The following is a 15,115-nucleotide window of genomic DNA, read 5'->3' on the forward strand; positions in this document are numbered from 1 at the left end:
CAATGGCTCCAAACACGAGGAGCAGTTTGGTGGCTGTGGGCACAAGGGCCATCTGGGCAGTGCCTGCACCTGGGCTGCACCGGGGAGAGGCTGAGGATGGGACTGGGGGTGGGCAGGAGGTGCCCCCAGAGCCCCTGCCCGCTCTCGGGTTTCACCATGGCCACGGGCTCCTTCCAGGACCTCACTGGGGCTGGGGGACACGGCCGGCAGAGGGGCAGCCCCGTGCCCCGCGCCCCCAGCCCCGCGGCGCCCGCCCCTCCCTCCCAACCCTACATACTTCTTCATATGCCCATATGGAGCCGGCCGGTGCTATGGAATGTTAAGAAGTATGTATTTTTGGGCTGGGACCCCCACGCCGGGAGCCCCCTCATCACCAGCAGCGACCAGACGGAGCCTCCGGAGAGACGATGCGTCCCCTGGGGCTGGTAAAAAGGAACCAGATCAACTTGCAACTGGATTTGGTCCCCTTCAACCAGCTGCAGCGGCGCATGAGCCACAGCACCCGCTGGCCCTGAGCGCTACATCCGTGCTGCCCCGAGCGGGATCGGGCTGAGGAGCGGCTGCAGGGAGCGGGACAAACGGGGGGGCAGAGAGGGGTTTCAGCCGGTTTTTGAGGCTGCCCTGTGGGGAGGAGGAGGCAGAGCGGCTCCAGCTCTGCTCTCCAGACTGCTGTAGGTGCTCCTCGGAGCCGCGGAGTTTCATCGGTCCCAAACCTGCCGGGGAAAGGCTCCGTGAAGCCACAGGAGCCCCGGCACAGCCTGAGCAGCCCCGGCCCGGCGCGTCCTTCCCCCTCAGCCCCCGCCCGAGGCCTTGGGGGCCAAAGGGATCCCTGAGGGTGCGACCCCGAGGGTCCCAGCCCTGCTCTAGCAGAGACAGCACCATCTAGAGTTTGGAGAAAGTGAAACGGAGCGATCGGCTTCCGAATTTCCCGGAAAGCAGCTGACGCACAGCTGCCGTGCCTGGCGGGAGCTTTTCCCAACGCCATTGGACCCTCAGAGCGTAAACAGGACTTTGGTGTCGTGGAGTGTCGCGGTGGGTGTGTGGGGACAGCAGCCTTTCTGTAATGGGGGGACAGAACCGGGGGCTGCTCCCCTCGCTGTGCCGGCGGAGCGGCCGGGCAGGAGCCGGGGCTGGGGACGGGAGGGGTCTCTTCTTGTGAGGGGAGGGGGCCGGGGTCTCCTGGGTGGGAGAGGGGCGGCTGGGGGCGATCGTGGAGGGCAGCAAAGCCCCGCTGGTCGCAGCTCCCGGCCACGCAAAAAAATCTTCTTGCTTCCCAAGGGAGCGGGATTAGAGCAGATTCATCGCAGATCTCGCTCCTGTCCAGCTGCCCATGAGTAAGTTGCGTGGCTCGGGGGTGGGGGGCAGATCGAGGGGGCACAGAGACCCTGGGGTTCGCCCCTGCTCCCCTCTCCTCCCGGAGGGCTGAAGGAGGGCGGTGCTGGCAGAGCTGCTGCTGCCTCTGGGACCCTGCCGGGCTCAGGGCACGGGGCTCCAGCTGGGAGGAGCTTTAGTGCCCACACACTCCCGCCCATCTGTCATTTTCTTTTTTAGGCTTTCTTCCAGTTGCCGTGGCTTACCTGGCGGTACTGGTCATAGGCGCTGCAATTTTGGGTGAGAATTTGACACGGGATGAGCAGCGCTCGGATTCGCTTGTTGTGCTGCTGAGAGGGAAGGGGCAGCTCTGGGCAGTGCCTGGAATGGAGTTGTGTCTGCCCCCGCTGCCGCAGCCCTGCACGCTGCTCCTCTCCTGCCGCCCAGGGCTGTCCCCGTCCCTGCAGCCCCAGCCCTCGCTGCCCGCTCTGCTCCCCGGGTGCTTTTGGGGAGGCTGGGTCTGGTGCAGGTGGCAGGGGGAGATGGGGGTCACAGAGAGCACCCTAACGCTGCTCTGCCCTCCCTGCAGCTGTCGCAATGAATCAGCCCATGGAGACCTCTGTGAATGCCGGGGGTGCACGTGGTGATCCTGGTGAGTGGGGAGGGCAGGGGGGCTGGGCTGTGCTGGGTGGAACACGGGGTTGGACCCTGGGCTTACTCTGAATCCATAGCAGCCCTTGAAGCCCTCACTGGTCTGAATGTGCCCAAAGTGTGGGAAAGGGATCCGTCCCAATGTGGTGGGAAGAGCCAGGACCCGATGGGGTAGGGACCAGGGCTGAGGGCATTGGGGCTGTGCAGGGAGGTGAGTGCTCTGTGGCAAGAACTGCTGTGTCCACTGGCAGCACTGGCCACAGGTGGAAATGGAGAGTTGAAAGAGGCTGGGTGTGCTCAGGGAGCAGAGCTGACTGCAGGCCAACGCTCTGGAACAGACTGGGGAGACTTGCTGGAGAGACATTGTTGGCTGTCCCTGGCTCCTGCTTGTCCATCAGCAGGCAGCCTCGATGCTTCTGGGACCTGTTACTCCTGTCTTTGTAGGGGGGAAACAAAAGGCCAGTCCCTCATGCTGCAGCCAATGCCTTGCTGACCAGAAGAAGAAAGCCTGATCCCCATGGGCAGTGAACAGAAGGTGATTTCCTTCCTTCCAAGCAGCATGCTTCATGTCTTCCCACAGCATGGGCTAGAATGCCATCAGTGATCAGCAGCTGGCCCTTTAACAGATTTGGATGGCCTTGAGCAATAAATGCTTTTGAATACTTTAATAAAAGTGCTTTTCTGGTGTGGGTGTGTGTGGTGGTGCTGGTGTGCCTCGTGGCTCAGGTTCCTGCCTCATGCTTGTCCCTGAGCAGGCAGCGTCGATGCTCCTGGAACATCACCCTTCTGTCTTTGCAGGGGCTGCATCAATGGCCTGACTGCCCTCTGAGCAGCAGCTGATGGCATGCTGGAACAGAAACAACTCCCTGTGCTCAGTGCAAGGGAGCAGAAGCAAGATCCCTTCCTTCCAAGCACACGGATTCGTCTCCAAACGGCTGGTGTTGGAAAGTCCAATCCCTCCCACAGCTTCTGCTTTCAATGATTTGGAATTCAGCAGTAACTAAGCAATAAATGCACAGTGCTGGCATGTCTGTGTTGTGGTACTTGGGTGTGTGTGGTGGCTCAGGTTGCTGCCCCACAGCTGGGGCTGTGCTGTGCTCCAGGCAGGGATTGCACAGGCCGTGTTCCCAGCCTTGCTCCCTGTCCCCTGCACACCCACTCTGTTGGATTTGGGGTGGTTCAGGGCTGCTGGTGCTGCCAGACACGCTGTGCCCACGTCTCCTGCTGGGCTGGGCCCTTGTCCTGGCTCGTGGGAGCTGTGTCTGGGATGCTCAGGGTGGGATCCCTGGGGAGCAGCCATGGGGGAGCTGCTGGGCTGCTGGCAGAGCGTCCTGGGGGGAGCACGGCTGTGGTGGCAGCCACCGTGGTGGCTCACGGCAATGGCTGGTGTCTCAGGGGTGGCACTGAGCAGTGACTCTGCTGCCTGTGTGTGCTGGGGCAGGGCTGGTGATGTGAGGCTGGACTTGGCACCCCGGGGTCTCCTTGCAGGGAGCTGTGGCCGGTGTGGCCAAGCTGCTGGTGCTGAATCACTGCAAACAAGATGGGCAGGGGCATGGGGGTGTGGTAGGTAGGTGCCTTCCTACACTGGTCCCGGTTCACCAACCTTGAGCACTGCTCTGTTAAATGGACAGGGGAATGTTGATTTTGGGGGTCCTGCGGGATGCAGGGGACAGGGGAATGAGCTGGTGCATCCTGACCCAGCTCAGCAGCAGCAGCAAACAAGGGGGTGCAGAGAGGGGTTTCAGCCGGTTTTTGAGGCTGCCCTGTGGGGAGGAGGAGGCAGAGCGGCTCCAGCTCTGCTCTCCAGACTGCTGTAGGTGCTCCTCAGAGCCGCGGAGTTTCATCGGTCCCAAACCTGCTGGGGAAAGGCTCCGTGAAGCCACAGGAGCCCGGGCACAGCCTGAGCAGCCCCGGCCCGGCGCGTCCTTCCCCATCATCTCCCGTCCGCGGCCATCGGGGCCAAAGGGCTCCCTGAGGGGACACCCCAGAGTGAGGACGGGAGAGCCCCGGCCCTGCTCGAGCAGAGACAGAAACATCAAGAGTTAACTAGAAAGCGAAAACGAGTGACCGGCTTCAGAATTTCTCGGAAATTGTTTGACCAGACACACCCTGGCTCGAACTTTCCTGCAGGCCTTTGTCCCTCAGAGCAAAGTACACACAGGCCAGGTTGGTGGCGTGAGGTGCCGCGGTCCCGCGGTGAGTGTTGGGGGACAGCAGCCTTTGTGTAATGGGGGGACAGTACCGGGGGCTGCTCCCCTCGCTGTGCCGGCGGAGCGGCCACAAAACCCGGCCGGGCAGGAGCCTGGGCGGGACTGGGGGATCTCTGCTTTTAAGGGGAGGGGGTTGGGGTCTCCTGGGTGGGAGATGGGTGATTGGGGGCGATCATGGCGGGCAGCAAAGCCCCTCTGATCCCGCTTGCTCCCTATGCAGAGAAATCTTGTTCTCGCTTCCCAAAGTACCTGGATTAGAGGAGACCCATCGCAGCTCTCCCTCCTGTCCAGCCCATCATGCGTAAGTTGGGAGGCTCATGGGGTGGGGGGCGCGGAACCTGCAGTGGGACAGCCCCAGACAGGGGCACAGGGACCCTGCGGTTCGCCCCTTCTCCCCTCTCCTCCCGGCGGGCTGAAGGAGGGCGGCGCTGGCAGAGCTGCTGCTGCCTCTGGGACCCTGCCGGGCTCAGGGCACGGGGCTCCAGCCGGGAGGGGCTTTACTGCCCACATTGCTGCTCATCTGCCATTTTCCTCCTTAGTTCCTGTTCCAGTCATCCTTGCAATTGTAAAGGTCGTTGGATTAGTTGTAGTCGTTGCAGGAATTACATTTATAGGTGAGAGTCTGGCACGGGATAAGGAGCGTTTGGGTTCTCTTATGGTGCTGCTGAGGGAAGGGGCAGCTCTGGGCAGTGCCTGGAATGGAGTTGTGTCTGCCCCCGCTGCCGCAGCCCTGCACGCTGCTCCTCTCCTGCCGCCCAGGGCTGTCCCCGTCCCTGCAGCCCCAGCCCTCGCTGCCCGCTCTGCTCCCTGGGTGCTTTTGGGGAGGCCGGGTGTGGTGCAGGTGGCAGGGGGAGATGGGGCTCACAGAGAGCACCCTAACGCTGCTCTGTCCTCCCTGGAACAGCGATAAAGAAAGACAAGATAACCATCAAAACGAACAAGGGATCTTTTTCCTTCTTTTTTCAAGCTGGTGAGTGAGGAGGGCAGGGGGGCTGAGCTGTGCTGGGTGGAACACGGGGTTGTAGCCTGGGCTTACTCTGAAGCCAAAGCAGCCCTTGAAGCCCTCACTGGTCTGAATGTGCCCAAAGTGTGGGAAAAGGATCCATTCCAATGTGGTGGGAAGACCCAGGACCTGATGGGGTCGGGGCTGGGGCTGAAGGCATTGGGGCTGTGCAGGGAAGTGAGTGCTCTGTGGCAAGAACTGCTGTGTCCACTGGCAGCACTGGCCAGGGACAGAAATGGGGAGCAGAAAGGGGCTGGATGTGCTCAGGGAGCAGAGCTGACTGCAGGCCAATGCTCTGGCACAGACTGGGGAGACTCTTGCTGGAGAGACATTGTTGGCTGTCCCTGGCTCCTGCTTGTCCATCAGCAGGCAGCCTCGATGCTTCTGGGACCTGACACTCCTGTCTTTATAGAGGGGAAACATGAGGACTGACTGCCCTGCAAGCAGACATCATGCTGTCCATGGGAAGAGCTCCAGGTTCCCACTGCCAGTAAACAGAAGGTGATTTCCTTCCTTCCAACTGGCTTGATTCATGTATTCCCACTGCTGGGACTGGAAATCCCCCAAAGACCCCCAGCTGCCCCTTCAAAAGTTTTGGATTGCCTTGAGCAATAAATGCTTTTGAAACCTTTAATCAAAGTGCATTGCTGGTGTGGATGTGTGTGTGTGGTGTTGCTTGGTGTGCGTGGTGGCTCAGGTTCGTGCCCTGCAGCTGGGGCTGTGCTGTGCTCCAGGCAGGGATTGCACAGGCCGTGTTTCCAGCCTTGCTCCCTGTCCCCCTGCACAGCCAGGGGCCGCTCCCACTGCAGCCCGGCAGTGCTGGCAGTCCCCGGGACTCGGCACTGCTGCAGCAAATCCTCAGGGCAGCCTGGCACTGCACTGCAGGGCCGGAGAGCCCCGGGGCTGGAGTGGGTGCATCTCTGCAGCCTCAAAGGGCAGCCAAATTCCCCCAAAACACCGTCCTGAACACTCTCCAGCCGCCAAGGGCTCTCGGTTCGAAGCACACATGGACTGGCCACGGCGCTGCCTCGCCCTCCAAGCACGTGGAGAAGGTGCTCCCCAGAGCCCCTGCCCGCTCTCGGGTTTCACCATGGCCACGGGCTCCTTCCAGGACCTCACTGGGGCTGGAGGACACGGCCGGCAGAGGGACAGCCCCGTGCCTTGCGGTGCCCGCCTCTCCCTCCCAACCCTACACAATTCCTCATATGCCCATATGGAGCCGGCCGGGGCTATGGAATGTTAAGATGTATTTTTTCAGCTCTGCTCTCCAGACTGCTGTGGGTGCTCGCTGGAGTCGCGGAGTTTCAGGGGTCCCAAACCTGCCGGGGAAAGGCTCCGTGAAGCCACAGGAGCCCCGGCACAGCCTGAGCAGCCCCGGCCCGGCGCGTCCTTCCCCCTCAGCCCCGCCCGAGGCCATCGGGGCCAAAGCGCTCCTGAGGGGACACCCCAGGGTGAGGACGGGAGAGCCCCAGCCCTGCTCGAGCAGAGACAGAGTTAAGGAGAAAGTGAAACTGAGCGAGGGCTTTCAAGAACTTCTCAAAGATCTGCTGTCCCACCCGGCCCACCGTGCTGCCCGATCCCCCCGTGCCCCTGTCCGGGCTCCCGCACATCCTGCCCCAGCGCCCGCTCACTCCCCGCGTGTCCGGCCTCGCGTCGCTGCAGGAAGCGAGCACACCCTGCGTCCTGTGGGCATCGATGGCACACCGCCATCTGCTGCTGCTCCCTCCCACTTTTTCTCTCTGGCTTCCTCTCTTTCTCTCTCTCCCCACTCCTTTTCCATTTTCCTTTCTCCTTCTCTATCTTTTCTAGCACTTTTATTTGCATAATTTCTCTTTTTTTGTTTGTTTTTTCGTTATCAATAAATAGTTTTCAGATACAATGTTGTCTCGGTTGACTTAACTTCAATCCAGACCATCTATTTTTAGAAGAATTCCTTGCCGTTCCCCACAGTGGAAAGCCACAGGCTCCCTGCAGGGACAATCCCAAGGTCCAATGTCCTGGAGATGGGGGAGCCCCAGCCCTGCTCCAGCTGAGACAACATCAGCAGTTGATGAGAATGAAAGTGAAACTCAGCGATTGAGCAATTTCTCGGAAATTATTTGTCCTGACATTCCCTTTTGGGATCTTTCCTGCAGCCCTTTGACCCTCAGAGCACAGCAGCCACAGGACAGGCTGGTGGTGTGGGGTGCTGTGCTCCCACAGTGGATGTTTGGGGACAGCACCCCCTTTCTCTGTGTACGGGGGGGCAATAACGGGGAGGGCTGCTCACCTTGGGGGCAATAACAGGGGGCCCTGCTCATCTTCCTGCACCAGTGGGGAGAGATAAGATGGAATTGAGTTCCAGGCTGTGGGATGTGCCTGCAGAATGCCATGGCAGCATGGAATAACTGGTCTCTCCTGACCTTGGGAAGAAATGCCACTTGGTGGACGCCCGAAGGAGAGGAGCCTGTCGGAACCTGAACAGCACGAGATAAGCCCATGGAAGGATGATAAGAAAACGTTAAGAATGTTGCTGATATGGCAATGTGTGGATGGTCCCTTAGTGATAAAAAACGTTCAAGGAAATCGTGGGCCTTGCGGAAGGGTATAAAACCAGCTCCTTTCCCTCGATAAATATCTCAGTATCCCTGCGGGTCTGAGTCCGTGTGCTGGCGGAGCAGCCCAGGTAGCCTTGGGCTGGGCTGGAGCCTGGGTGGGCACTGAGGGGTCTCTGCTCTTATGGGATGGCCGGGCTGTCCTGGGTGGGAGAGGGGTGGCTGGGGCGATCGTGCAGGGCAGCAAAGCCCCTCTGACCCCACCTGCTGCCCATGGAAAGATTTCTTGTTCTTGCTTCCCAAGGATACCGGGATTAGAGCAGACTCACGGCAGCTCTTGCTCCTGCCTAGCTGACCATGTGTAAGTTGGGTGGCTCATGGGGTCGGGGACATGGGACCGGCAGTGGGACAGACTGGGGGGGGGGCGGGGCTGGGGGGGGGCACAGGGACCCTGGGGTTCGCCCCTTCTCCCCTCCAGGGCTTCTGCAGGGTTGAAGGAGGGCGTTGCTGGCAGATCTGCTGCTGCCACTGGGACCCTGCCCTGCCCAGCACAGGGCTCTGGGCTCCAGCTGGGTGGAGCTTTAGTGATCAAGTCCTGTTCATCTTCCAGTTTGCTTCTTCTTCTTCAATCCAGTTGTTGCTGCTGCTGCATTCCTTGCAGCATTCGCCATTGGCGTTGCAATTAGAGGTGAGAGTTTGTCATGAGATGAGCAGCAGTCAGCTTGGCTTGGGTGTTGCTGAGAGGGAAGGGGCAGCTCTGGGCGCTGCCTGGAGTTCTGCCTGGAGTTGTGTCTGCCCCCGCTGCCGCAGCCCTGCACGCTGCTCCTCTCCTGCCGCCCAGGGCTGTCCCTGTCCCTGCAGCCCCAGCCCTCGCTGCCCGCTCTGCTCCCTGGGTGCTTTTGGGGAGGCCGGGTCTGGTGCAGGTGGCAGGGGGAGATGGGGGTCACAGAGAGCACCCTAACACTGCTCTGCCCTCCCTGCAGGAGAAGAAGAAATGGATGTCGACTCTGACTGGGAGGGTAGTGGGGAGGTCAGGGGGGCTGGGCTGTGCTGGGTGGAACACGGGGTTGTAGCCTGGGCTTACTCTGAAGCCAAAGCAGGTCTTGAACACATTCCTGGTCTGAATGTGCCCAAACTGAGGGAACGGGATCCATCCCAATGTAGTGGGAAGAGCCAGGACCTGCTGGGGTAGGGGTTGGGGCTGAGGGCATTGGGGCTGTTCAGGGAGGTGAGTGCTCTGTGGCAAGAACTGCTGTGTCCACTGGCAGCACTGGCCACAGGTGGAAATGGAGAGCAGAAAGGGGCTGGGTGTGCTGAGGGAGCAGAGCTCACTGCAGGCCAACGCTCTGGCACCATGGAGATCCATGGAGACCCCTGCCTCTCCTACTCAGGAGAAGTCATGTGCTGTCCCTACTTCATGCTTGTCCCTCATCAGGCAGCGTCGATGCTCCTGGAACATCACCCTTCTGTCTTTGCAGGGGCTGCATCAATGGCCTGACTCTGCCCTCTGAGCAGCAGCTGATGGCATGCTGGAACAGAAACAGCTCCCTCTGTTCAGTGCAAGGGAGCAGAAGCAAGATCCCTTCCTTCCAAGCACACGGATTCGTCTCCAAACGGCTGGTGATGGAAAGTCCAATCCCTCCCACAGCTTCTGCTTTCAATGATTTGGAATTCAGCAGTAACTAAGCAATAAATGCACAGTGCTGGCATGTCTGTGTGGTGGTACTTGGGTGTGTGTGGTGGCTCAGGTTCCTGCCCTGCAGCTGGGGCTGTGCTGTGCTCCAGGCAGGGATTGCACAGGCCGTGTTCCCAGCCTTGCTCCCTGTCCCCTGCACACCCACTCTGTTTGGTTTGGGGTGGTTCAGGGCTGCTGGTGCTGCCAGGCACGCTGTGCCCACTGCTCCTGCTGGGCCGGGCCCTTGTCCTGGCTCGTGGGAGCTGTGTCTGGGATGCTCAGGGTGGGATCCCTGGGGACCAGCCATGGGGAGCTGCTGGGCTGCTGGCAGAGCGTCCTGGGGGGCGCACGACTGTGGTGGCAGCCACCGTGGTGGCTCACGGCAATGGCTGGTGTCTCAGGGGTGGCACTGAGCAGTGACTCTGCTGCCTGTGTGTGCTGGGGCAGGGCTGGTGATGTGAGGCTGGACTTGGCATCCCGGGGCTCCTTGCAGGGAGCTGTGGCCGGTGTGGCCAAGCTGCTGGTGCTGAATCACTGCAAACAAGATGGGCAGGGGCATGGGGGTGTGGGAGGTTGGTGCTGCCCTGCACTGGCCCAGCTTCTCCAACCTTCAACCACTGCTCTGACAAGTGGACAGGGACATGTGGAGGGTGTCCTGTGGAGTGCAGGGTGGCAGGGGAATGAGTTGGTGAATCCTGGCCCAGCAGCAGCAGCAGTGACCCCTGCCAAGCCAAGAGCTTGGGCTGAAGGAGATTCCCCTCTGGAAGTGGTTCCAAGCACAGGCACCCACCTCTGCCACCCATCCCTGCTGGCCCCTGTGGGCTCACAGGACACGGCCCTTGGCTGTGCCTCCTTCTCTTTGCAGGTGCAGCTGCACTGGTGCCCCCACAGCCCAAACCACTGAGCCTCAGCTGCACCCTGGAGTATCCCATCAGCCTCAAAGTGCAGCCAAAACCCTGAAACACCAGCCTGAACACTCTGCAGCTGCCCAGGGGCTCTGGTTCCAAGGCACACATGGGTTGGCCATGGCTCCAAATATAAAGAGCTCCCAGGTGCCTGCGGGCACCGAGGCCATCTGGGCAGTGCCTGCGCCTGGGCAGCACCAGGGAGAGGCTGAGGATGGGACTGGGGGTGGGCAGGAGGTGCCCCCAGAGCCCCTGCCCGCTCTCGGGTTTCACCATGGCCACGGGCTCCTTGCAGGCCCTCACTGGGGCTGGGGGACACGGCCGGCAGAGGGGCAGCCCCGTGCCCCGCGCCCCCAGCCCCGCGGCGCCCGCCCCTCCCTCCCAACCCTACATACTTCTTCATATGCCCGTATGCGCGACCCCGAGGACGGGAGAGCCTCACTCCTGCTCTAGCACAGGCAGCAACACCAAGACTTAAACAGAAATTAAGAATTTCTGGGAAATCAGTTGATCCACCCCCGCCTTTCCTGCCGGAAGGTGCAAGGGTGGGTCCACTTATTTTCGGCCGCCATTGTCCCCTCCGAGCACTAAAGACGCAGCAGAGGTTGAGGTGCCGCGGTCCCGCGGTGGGTGCTCGGGGACAGCAGCCTTTCTCTGAGGAGGGGACAGTACCGGGGGCTGCTCCCCTCGCTGTGCCGGCGGAGCAGGCACTGGTCCCTGGGACGGCCAGGATCGTGTGCATGGGCTGGGGGGAACTCTTCTTGTGAGGGGAGGGGCCGGGGGCTTTGAGTGGGAGAGGGGCGGCTGGGGGCGATCGTGCCGGGCAGCAAATCCCCTCTGAACCCACCTGCTGCCTATGCAGAGAAATCTTGTTCTTGCTTCCCAAGGGACCGGGATTAGAGCAGGGTCATCGCAGCTCTCGCTCCCGCCGGGCCCACCATGCGTAAGTTGGGTGTCTGGTGGGGTCTGGGACACGGGACTTGCAGTGGGACAGAGGGGGAGGGGGGCACAGGGACCCTGGGGTTCGCCCCTTCTCCCGTCTGGGGCCTCTGCAGGGCTGAAGGAGGGCGGTGCCGGCCGAGCTGCTGCTGCCTCTGGGACCCTGCCCTGCCTGGTACACGGCGCTGGATTCCAGCCAGGAGGAACTTTAGTGCCCAACTCCTGCTCATCTGCCATTTTCCTTCTTAGTCTTTCTTCCAGTTGCCGCTGCATTCTTTGCAGGACTCGCCATTGGCGTTGCAATTGCAGGTGAGAGTTTGTCACGAGATGAGCAGCAGTCGGCTTGGCTTGGGTGCTGCTGAGAGGGAAGAGGCAGCTCTGGGCGCTGCCTGGAGTTCTGGCTGGAGTTGTGTCTGCCCCCGCTGCCGCAGCCCTGCACGCTGCTCCTCTCCTGCCGCCCAGGGCTGTCCCCGTCCCTGCAGCCCCAGCCCTCGCTGCCCGCTCTGCTCCCCGGGTGCTTTTGGGGAGGCCGGGTGTGGTGCAGGTGGCAGGGGGAGATGGGGGTCACAGAGAGCACCCTAACACTGCTCTGCCCTCCCTGCAGCACTGGCAATGGGACGGCCCATACGGATCTTTATGACTTCCACGAGTCTGCATATGCGTGTTGGTGAGTGGGGAGGGCAGGGGGGCTGGGCTGTGCTGGGTGGAACACGGGGTTGGACCCTGGGCTTACTCTGAAGCCAAAGCAGCCCTTGAAGCCATCCATGGTCTGAATGTGCCCAAAGTGTGGGAAAGGGATCCATCCCAATGTGGTGGGAAGAGCCAGGACACGATGGGGTACGGATCAGGGCTGAGGGCATTGGGGCTGTGCAGGGAGGTGAGTGCTCTGTGTCAAGAACTGCTGTGTCCACTGGCAGCACTGGCCAGAGGTGGAAATGGAGAGCAGAAAGGGGCTGGGTGTGCTGAGGGAGCAGAGCTCACTGCAGGCCAATGCTCTGGCACAGACTGGGGAGACTCTTGCTGGAGAGACATTGTTGGCTGTCCCTGGCTCCTGCTTGTCCATCAGCAGGCAGCCTCGATGCTTCTGGGACCTGACACTCCTGTCTTTATAGGAGGAGAACACGAGGATGATCCTCTGAGCTCATGCAAAGAGATCCAGAAGAAGTACTGTTGATTACCACAGCCAGTGAACAGAAGCAGATTTCGGGCTTCCTCTCTTTCTCTCTCCCCACACTCCTTTTCCATTTTCCTTCCTCCTTCTCTGTCTTTTCTACACTTTTTAGTAGCGTAATTTCTTCTTTTTTTAAAATTTCTTTTGCATTTTCAATAAACAGTTTTCAGATACAAGGTTGTTTTGGTTGACTTATTTTCATTCCAGATCATCTATTTTCAAAATATTTCCTCATAGTTCCCCACAGTCAAAAGCCACAGGCTCCCTGCAGGGACAACCCCAAGGTCCAATGTCCTGGAGATGGGGGAGCCCCCAGCCCTGCTCCAGCAGAGACAACATCAGCAGTTGATGAGAATGAAAGTGAAATTCAGTGATTGAGCAATTTCTCGTGAATTGCCTGTTCTGACATTCCCTTTTGGCATCTTTTCTGCAGTCCTTTGACCCTCAGAGCACAGCAGACACAGGACAGGCTGGTGGTGTGGGGTGCTGTGCTCCCAGAGGGGGTGTCTGGGGACAGCACCCCCTTTCTCTGTGTAGGGGGGGCAATAAGGGGCCCTGCTCACCTGGCTGTATCGGTGGGGAGAGATAACAGGCTGTGGGCTGTGCCTGCAGAATGCCATGGCAGCATGGAATAACTGGTGTCCCCTGACCTTGGGAAGAAATGCCACTTTTTGGACACCCTAAGGAGAGGAGCCTGCCGGAACCTGAACGGCACGAGATGACCCCATTGAAGGATGATAAGAAAACGTTAAGAACGTTGCTGATATGGCAATGTGAGAAAGGTCACTTAGTGATTAAAAAAACGTACAAGGAAATAGTGGGTCTTGATGAAAGGTATAAAACCAGCTCCTTTCCCTCGATAAATATCTCAGTATCCCTGCGGGTCTGAGTCCGTGTGCTGGCGGAGCAGCACAGGTAGCCTTGGGCTGGGCTGGAGCCTGGGTGGGCGCTGAGGGGTCTCTGCTCTTATGGGATGGCCGGGCTGTCCTGGGTGGGAGAGGGGTGGCTGGGGGCGATCGTGCAGGGCAGCAAAGCCTCGCTGACCCCACCTGCTGCCCATGGAAAGATTTCTTGTTCTTGCTTCCCAAGGGGCCAGGCTTAGAGCAGACTCATTGAAGCTCTCGCTCGTGTCCAGCTGACCATGGGTAAGTTGGGTGTCTCATGGGGTCTGGGACATGGGACCTGCAGTGGGGGGGCACAGGGACCCTGGGGTTCGCCCCTTCGGGTGTCTGCAGGGCTGAAGGAGGAGCTGCTGCTGCCTCTGGGACCCTGCCCTGCCCGGCTCAGGGCACAGGGCTCCAGCCAGGAGGAGCTTTAGTGCCCAACTCCTGCTCATCTGCCATTTTCCTTCTTAGGCTTAGAGACATTCATGATTCCATTTCTTCTGGGATTTGCCATGGCACTTCTGCTTACAGGTGAGAATTTGGCATGAGATGAGCAGCGCTCCACTTCTGGTGGTGCTGCTGAGAGGGAAGGGGCAGCTCTGGGCAGTGCCTGGAATGGAGTTGTGTCTGCCCCCGCTGCCGCAGCCCTGCACGCTGCTCCTCTCCTGCCGCCCAGGGCTGTCCCCGTCCCTGCAGCCCCAGCCCTCGCTGCCCGCTCTGCTCCCTGGGTGCTTTTGGGGAGGCCGGGTGTGGTGCAGGTGGCAGGGGGCGATGGGGGTCACAGAGAGCACCCTAACGCTGCTCTGCCCTCCTTGCAGGATTGGTAAAGGGTGAGATCATCGACTTCTTTAGGAATTTGAATTATTTTGGCTTCATTTTCAGAAACGGTGAGTAGGGAGGGCATTGGAGCTGGACTTTGCTGGGTCTGCCCCGTCTGCAGGAGTCCCGCTCTCCCGGAGGAGCTGAACCCCTCCCTGCCCGCGGGAAGCAGGGACTGAATTCCTGGGTTTGCTTTGCTTGCGTGCACTGCCATGACCCCACACTCTGGAACCCCCCTGGTGTAGTAGTCACATATCCTTTGAACAGACAGAGACATAATTCTCTCTCCCAGGATTTTCCTGGGAAGCTGTGAGAAGCTCTTACATGTGAGTAGCATGTTAGAAAGCTCAGAAAAAGTATGACAAACAATTCTTATCTCCACTTGCTGCATCTGTTGTTGTGCGCATGTGCACATGTGGAATGAGATTGTTTACTGAAGAGGGATTTCTTAATTGGACTCTGGTGATCGTGTTTTGATTGATTGACCAATTAGGTCAGAGATGTCTTGTGACTGTCTGGCAAAGGGTGATTGGCTTTTCCTAGTAATTGGTATGTCATGGCATGGCATGGTATAGTATAGTATAGCTTAGCATTTGATCAGCCTTCTGCAATCATGGAGTCAATGGACATTATTCCCTGTTTAGGGGTTCATTGCCTCAATACCCTGGTATCATGGCTGGGACCCCAACGCTGTCCTGTGCCCCCCTTGCTGTATCTGACCCCCTGAATAAAGACTCATGCTCAGCCCTCTGCCTCCTGCCTGGGTGTGGCTGGGATGGGGCAGCCCCAGGGACAGCACCGGGACCATTCCAGTGCACTGGGCACCACGGGCAGGTGAGCAATGCTGTGGGCAGCGCTGCTTCCTTCCCTCTTCCACCTTCCCTGTTCTCTTCCTCTTTGTTTTCCTTTTCCTCTTCTCCCTCCTGCCCTCCTGCCTTTTTCCCTCTTAGCTGTGAGACACAGAGGCAAAGGAGCTGCCACAGGAGGTGAAGGTCTGGCACTGGGGCTCACTG

General features: G+C 59.8%; 2 long non-coding RNA genes across 3 annotated transcripts; both read left to right on the plus strand.

Annotated features, from left to right (window-relative positions):
* Window positions 1–950: 950 nt before the first annotated feature.
* Window positions 951–9,400, plus strand: LOC128947989 (uncharacterized). Of its 2 annotated transcripts, none has more exons than XR_008484076.1 (6): window positions 951–1,032; window positions 1,279–1,334; window positions 1,552–1,611; window positions 1,901–1,963; window positions 2,407–2,497; window positions 9,188–9,400. It is a non-coding gene; the product is annotated as an uncharacterized LOC128947989 (long non-coding RNA). The 2 variants fall into 2 exon arrangements; XR_008484077.1 differs by lacking the exon at window positions 9,188–9,400 and adding an exon at window positions 2,761–2,978.
* A 1,520-nt stretch (window positions 9,401–10,920) lies between these two features.
* LOC128947990 (uncharacterized) lies at window positions 10,921–12,575 on the plus strand. The gene is made up of 4 exons (XR_008484078.1): window positions 10,921–11,232; window positions 11,478–11,537; window positions 11,833–11,895; window positions 12,341–12,575. It is a non-coding gene; the product is annotated as an uncharacterized LOC128947990 (long non-coding RNA).
* Window positions 12,576–15,115: the final 2,540 nt, after the last annotated feature.

Source organism: Melozone crissalis, unplaced genomic scaffold (genome assembly GCF_028551555.1).
Source record: "Melozone crissalis strain CALT ecotype California unplaced genomic scaffold, PUWL_Pcris_2 ptg000111l_1, whole genome shotgun sequence".
NCBI classification, from domain to species: Eukaryota; Metazoa; Chordata; class Aves; order Passeriformes; family Passerellidae; genus Melozone; species Melozone crissalis.